Source organism: Myotis brandtii, unplaced genomic scaffold, assembly GCF_000412655.1.
Source record: "Myotis brandtii unplaced genomic scaffold, ASM41265v1 scaffold106, whole genome shotgun sequence".
Taxonomy (NCBI): domain Eukaryota; kingdom Metazoa; phylum Chordata; class Mammalia; order Chiroptera; family Vespertilionidae; genus Myotis; species Myotis brandtii.
The window spans coordinates 242,362-249,845 of NW_005353584.1; positions in this window are offsets into that span (position 1 = coordinate 242,362).

A 7,484-nucleotide genomic window follows, 5' to 3' on the forward strand; every position below is an offset into this window, starting at 1 on the left:
CGCTTTGGGGGCCAGCCTCGCCGCGCCCCCTCCATCCCCGCGCCGGGGTCCAGATCCCCTCGCCAAGAGGCTGGGCGTGTGTTCCCTCGCTCACTGCGTCTTCACTGTCCCCGCCTCTCTCCTCCTTCCTTTCTGCTTCTCGCACCGCCCTGGGCCCAGGGATCCTGCCCCCACTGTCCTCTCCTGCTTGAAATCTATTCAAAATGTGGCTCCAAGCCACAGTATAAAGAAGGCGTTTTTTTAAAAAATTGAATTTATCGGGGGTAACATAGGTTCGCCAAACCGTGCAGTTTTCAAGTGCACAACTCAATAAAAATCATCTACACACTGCATCCTGTGCCCATTGGTCCAAGCAATGCCTCTTTCTGTCCCCACTGGCCCCCACCCTTTGACCATCACCACCTACCTGCCACCCCTCCTTTAGCTCTGGCTATCACCACACAGTGGTCTGTGCTGTGCATATATGGTTTTTGACTAATCCCTTCACTTCTTTCAATATCTCACTGAATGACACAGGCCACATCATTCAAACTGAAGCAAAAGACCTTTTAAAACTGCCAGTAACATTTATCCTAAGTGATGAACTCTCTTGTCACAAAGTCAGTCTCTGGTGGCTACTCTAATGGGCTGCATAGCCTGTCTGCTCCTTTGGTTGTTTTTCTCTTACCTGCTGGAGAAGAAAGCAATTTCCCACCACAATACCCCACTTCTCCAAATCCTCTACCCATGGCATCTCCTCCGACTCCATCCTCATAGTAATAAAACCCAGGAAATAACATTTCCACCCTCAGTGCATTATATACTACGTAACTTTTCATGGTTTCCTCGTGTAAACCTCTTTCCCTCAACATTATCATTTCTTTAAAATCGGAGAGTTTTTTAAGTATTCCCTCCTCTAAGACTTCCCATTCAACAGGGCAAACAGAAGGAGTTTAATAAATGTGTTGCTGTGACTGGAGGCAAGCATTGCTCCAGTGAAATTTGATAGTTTTATTTTTTTTAACAATTAAAAAAAGAAAGGAAAAGAGACATCTCACTAACACAATGGTTCATAATTATGGTGGTCATGATGTGAATGGCCACTTAGACACCCTGAGGCCACCAAAGGGACTGTTGGATTCTCCTCCAACTGCTGCTTCTATGGATATGAAAGAATCACCCACCAGACTTAGAGCATTGGGGACACTGTGTACCACAGGGCAGCTGGTTGGCTCAATAAGACTGTCAGCTGTCCCTGAGATAAAAGGACCCCTAAAGCTGAAGAGTGACCAGGAAGGACTGTCCACAACCTTCACACTTAGAGTTGGAATGATGCTCTGTTTTATACTGGGAGCTGCTGAGGCTAAGTACCTAATGTAGTTTTGTGCAGAAAATGGAGCAATCTTGCCCTAGCGGATGTGCTCAGTGGTTAGATTGTTGGCCTGAGCACAGAAGGGTTGTGGGTTCAATCCCCGGTCAAGGGCGCCTACCTGGGTTACAACTTCATTCCCCAATCCTGGTTCAGCCCCATAGGGGAAGGTGCCTCTCTCACATGGATATTCCTCTCTGTCTTCCTTTTCCTCCCTCTTCCCCTCCCTCCCTCCTTTCCATTCTCTCTTTGAAAAAAAAAATCAATGGAAAAATATCCTCTGGTGACAATTAACAAAAAAGAGAAAATTGATTTCTCTTGTCAGGTGAATAATAGGCCACCTGGGTGACCACCTCAGCTCTTGGGAATCAGCTGGGAGGTGTTTTGATGGTGGGGCAAGTGGAGGCCTATTCTAGAAGACAGAATCCAAAGCAAGCTTCCTAGGTTTGATTAGCTTCTCCCTGAGATAACTTTTTCCAGTATCTAACTACCTTATATTTCTGTTTCCCTTTTAACATTTCCAAGCATTTTTATTTGGATTTTGAGCTCTTGTTATCTTTACATAAGGGGTTTCTTGGGTGGAAGGTGAGAGAATAATGTATATTAGAATATTTTGAACAAAGGTAATTCACATTCAGTTTATTACTAAAATTAATCTTCATAACAGCCTTGGAGTGCGTATTATGATCTCCATTTTAGTGATGAGGAAACAAAGGGAAAGAGGAATAATGAGCATTTTGCCCATGATTATATGTGATAATTTCCTCTCTCTGTCTCTCTTGTTTATATCTATCTTCCTGAGCTCTTTTTCCCATTTTTTCTTTTCACCCTAAAACATCTAATTACCTCTTCCATTGCACTTGATTTATGCTGCTAATGAAATGCATCTATATATTTCTTTGTACACATCTGTCTACCTTTCTATCATGTTAGCTAGGAGAAAATGAAATGTTTCCAGGGTATATTTGTATTTCCAGGGTCTGTCACAGTGCTTGGTCAAGACCTAAAAGCTCTGTGTGTGTTGAATGAAGCAAGAAAATCCATGTGATGTGTAATATTACAGAAACACTTTAGCCCAGGTTTGAGTTTACATCTCCAGCCACACACTACGGTTAACCTTGGACAAGTTACTTAACACATCTGAGCCTCCTTTCCTCATTTGTGAAGGTATGTGATGAAAATAATAGAAATTAACTCCTTAAATTGCCTTGAGAATTTACTGTTAACACTTTTATAGCTACATAGAGCAGTGCTTGTTGTACAGTAAGCACACAATCAATATTACTTCCTATTATTAGAGTCTCTTTATAGTGAGATGAGTCTCTGAGAAGGACAGGGAAAATTATTGTCTGAAGGATCACCAATTGATGGTCTGAAACCCTGAAGAGAAGAGACACTGGGATTGGGACAAGTGTGTACAATTTTGATTCAAGCCAGGGGCACAAGTCTGTGCACAGCAGATAGCCCTTAGTTCACGTGTTCTCCTATACACTTTGTTGGTGATTCAACGCTGAGGGACCCACATCCTTGATGCCTGGCTCAGGGCCCAGTGTCCTAGGGTTTATTTAAACTTGACCCACTCAGAAAAGCACAGTTGCCCCAGTCATCAAATAATGCCATGTAGCAAAGAGTGTCTGTGATCAATAGGCCAGGACTGGGTTTAGATGGTTAGGCAGCTGGAAGATATTGGCATGTGGTTAGAGAGATGGATTTGACTTAGGGAAACAGAAGGAAGGCTCCAGTAGCAGGAAATGATCTTCCTGGCCTGTGCTTCCATGAGGGAAAAATATTAGAAACAGAAACTCCAAATAGTAGGAGGCAGGACTGAGAGTTTGGGGTAAGGGATATTCTACTGGAGGGATGAGGGTGCATTTCCATGGGGAAGTCCTTGTGCCAGGCTTGATTTGCCCAAGTCAGGCACAAGCACAGCTCTTCCCACTCCCCCTGCTGCTGTTGCTGGAGGCTGCTCAGGTAGGGGGCCACACTCACCACAGCTGGAAGGCACTAGAGAGAGCCAGCTTCTCGGTTAGTTGTAAAACCTCAGCACCTGCATTTCTGTGAGAGCCCATCATCTTTGGGGTCCTGGGAAGGCCTCTCTGTATCTTGCCTAACTGTCCCCTTTGGAGACACATAACATGCATGTAGAGGGTGCTTACTAAGCACCAGGACCTCATCATGCTGTAGTATTTACTGTCTGTTGCTACCAAAAGGAATCACTACAAATTTGGGGGCTTAAAACGATACCCATTCTTTATGCGACAGTTGTGCAGGTCAGAAAGGCAATGGTTTCTCTGCTTCTGGTCTCCCATGGCCAAAATCAAGGTGTTGCCTGGGCTGCGGTCCCTTCAGAAGGCTCTAGGGGAGAATCCATCTTCAGGTTCATTCAGGTGTTAGGCAGAATTCAGAGTCTGGCTGCCATCTTGGAGGGGGTCAGCATGGACAGGCTGGCTTTGGGTAACTGTGTGTAGCGCCAATGATGCATTAAAGCCTTCTCTGGTTGTCCTGCCTCCTCTTCTGCCACATTTTGATGACTGACTCTTCTTTCTCCCCGTCTACCTTAAATACTCAAGTGATTAGATTGGGTGCCTCCAGGAATCCAGGATAATCTCCCCATGTTTAGGTCTCTAACCTTAATCACATCCACAAGTGTCTTTTGCTATATAAAGTAACACATTTGAAGATCCCCAGGGATTAGAGCTTGGAAATTTTGGGAGGCATTATTCCACCTACCACACTTAGGTCCTTTTTATATTTGTCTCCCTGGATCCTTAAATGACCCATAAGGAAAGTGTTGTTATATTCAAAGCACTGTTATACCCAACGTGCATAGGAAGAAACTGAGATCCAGAGAGGTTCATATCTCAGGTAATAAATGGTGGAGCTGGAGTATGTCTTGCTTCTGAGCTCAGGCTCCTTCCTCTGCCTGAATGAAGGAATGGCAGAGGCAAAGCAATTGTGTGGTGGTCTGTCCCTCTCCTTGAAGTTCCCTCTGTTGCTTCATTAGTGCCGCTTCTCAACTCAGTGAGGTGGTCCCCACTGTGGCCACCAAGTTTCCAGCTCTCCTCCTAATAGCACGATATGTGTATCCACTGATTCTCAGCAGAAAACAGATGGCATGCCCAAATGAAGATGCTGAGAAGAGATTAATAAAGGAACTGTTTACAAGGGTGAGCACAGGGTTAAGGGAAAGTGACAAAGAAAGGAGAAGTGTTGTTAGCTAACAACAGCTGTTGTCCCCTCGTCTCTAGTTCTGGAGGTGCAAGGAGAGGAGTGGTTAGGAGAACCCTGAGAGAAGGGAGATTCTAAGGAGGGCTGCGTGGATGGAGCTGGGGCCTTCGGTAGAGGAACAGCCACTAGCAGCCTGGCAGAGGAAGGTAGCCAAGGAGCCAAGGAAATACCATGACTCCACTCACCACCCACCTTCCAAACTTCTGCTCTGGACAAATCTCAAGCAGAAGTTAGATGGAAAGAAATCTGTTTATGTAGTTCTTAGAGTTTGGCTTTGCAGGGTCAGAGTATGGAAAGGAAATTGGGTGTGATAATGTAACTTGCTTTGCCCAGTGTGCTAGTTTCATAGAAATTTATTTTCTCACTAGAGGCCGGTGCATGAAATTTGTGCAAGCGTCTCCACCCTGGCCGCCCTGGCTTCATCTGGAAGGACAACCAAAAGGTCATGTGGCTGTTTGGTCTAATTAGTATATTATGCTTTTATTATTATAGACTAGAGGCCAGGTGCACGAATTCATGCACCAGTGGGGTCCCTCGGCCTGACCTGCAAGATGGGGTGGAAACTGCTCTTTGACATCCCCTGAGGGGTCCCTGATTGCAAGAGGGCATGATCAGGCCAAGGAGAGATGTGGGAGGTTGGCCAGCCAGGGAGGGATGGCAGGAGGGGTCCAGGGCATGTCCGACCTGTCTCATCTAGTCCCAATGGCCGGACCGCAGCAGTAAGCTAACCTAACAGTCGGAGCGTCTGCCTGCTACTGGTCAGTGCACATCATAGCAATTGGTCGACTGATCACCTGTCTGTCCCCTGGTGGTCTGTGCACATCATAGCAAGCGGTTGAGCGACCTTAGCATATCATTGCCATATTATGCTTTGATTGGTTGAACGGTCTACCTGTCGACCACACACTTTTATTATATAGGATAGTTCTGGAAGCTAGATGTCTGAGGTTAAGATGTCAACAGAGACATATTCTGGTTTCTGGAAAATCTTGGCAATACTTGTGAGAAAGGACACTTAAGAAGCTAGGGAAAGTCCTTGACAAGTGGAATAAGGGAAAATGAAACAAAATAATTAAACAAGGCCAAATAATCTGAGCAATTTACAGCCTCCTAATGAATAACCAGGTTTTATCTTCCCTAACCAAGGACACTTATAAGCAAATTATTGACGGTCAGACTGGCCTCAGACCTAGTCACTCTTCTATGAAATTATTTGAAAATAAAAGTAACCAAGAAATAACTCTATAAACACATTTTGATGAATCAGCATATTATTGAAGGACATACCTAGCTAAAGAATATTCTGTTAAGACCTTCCCAGGAGGCCTCCCCTAGGATTCCCACCAGCTAAAGAGAGATGGAAAGCCTTAAAACAAAGGACCCTGGGATGCTCTCCAGAAAGCAGTCCACTCCTTGTATCTCTGCTCTCTTTCTCTTAAACTGCAACTATCCCCACCAGACATGCAAGCAGGGGAGGACTGGGCAGCTGCAGCTCATCCTGGGCTTACTCCACGAAGCTGTCTCCAAGGACCCCTTTTTTTCTGACTTTCCTGTGAGTGACAGTGGCTCTGCCTTGGCTCACTGCTGTCACTGTGACTTTTACTTCCCAGTGAGTTCATGCAGCCCAGTGTGGCCCACTTCATTCCTATAACATTTCTAAGCAGCCAAAGCAGCCCCGTTTTAGACTCTCACCTGCACTTGTGATGTGAAGTCTTTCCTGCAGGAAGTCAAGAACCCACACACTACCAACTGGCTGAGGCAGGGCACAGTCCCTGTCCTGTAGCACCTGGAGTTCCTCAGCTGGAGATCCAACACTCCGATGTCTGTCTCCACCTTCACATGGCTGCCTTCTCTATTTCTATGTCCTCTCTTTTTCTTACAAGGACACAAGTCATTAGATGTAGGGCCCCCCCTAAATCCAGTACAATATCATTTCCAGATCCTTAACTAAATCCATCTGCAAAGATCCTATTTCCAAATAAGGTCACATTTTGAGATTCTGGGAGAAGATATTAATGTTGGGAGGATACCATTCAAGCCACTATAACTAGTAAATGTATTATTTCTGGGCAAAAGCATCAAGACCCAGCATGTAATTTGCCACTCCCTCTTTCTCCAAGCCCCCCCCCCCATGGAAATCTGCAATGCTCCAGAAAGTGGGTGCTCCCTCAGCCTCAGTCCTGGGGTGAGGATGAGCCAAGGAGAACCCCAACTGACCTACAAAGGAAACACAACAAGTATAGATATTCAAGTGTTACCTCCCTGACAGACATCATTGACAGTATTCAATAACCACAGTCCAGCCCTTCAGAGATATTCCCAGCAGCTAAGGCAGCTCCCCACTGCCTTACATATGAAAACACCCTTGAATACTGCACTAACCAAAACCAGTTTGCAGGCTCCCCATTCCTTTTAGTCCCAATTCCATTGGCAATATTTCACTGCATTATATTCCCTCTTTGGGGGCTAAGTATAGAAAGAAATTGATGTTAAAGACAGTCTTTTGTATCCTTAGAGGGGCAAGTTTTCTAGGAAAAAATAATAACTGCCAGAGCACATGGGTGTTCTTTGAAATTAACTACAGAGTAGCTGCGTTTCTGGCTTACAATCTCATCTCCGGTTCCCGAAGAGTTCCCCACCTGCAGCAGCCAGGAATGTCTGCTGAGAAACCTTCCTTCTCTGGCCTGAACCCGGGCTCTCTAGGTGTGTTCCCCCTGCCCTGCCATGGCCACCTGTGCAGAAGTGCTGGAGGCACCGCGCCCCATGAAGCTTGTTTATTAGTGCTACAATGAGTCCTCTGGGCACATCTGCAGATCTACTTGTCTCCAATACTGGTCTAATTGCAATGGGTGTGGGCCAGCACACTCCAGCTATCATCAGATGGTCTTCAACAGTGAAGTGAATAACG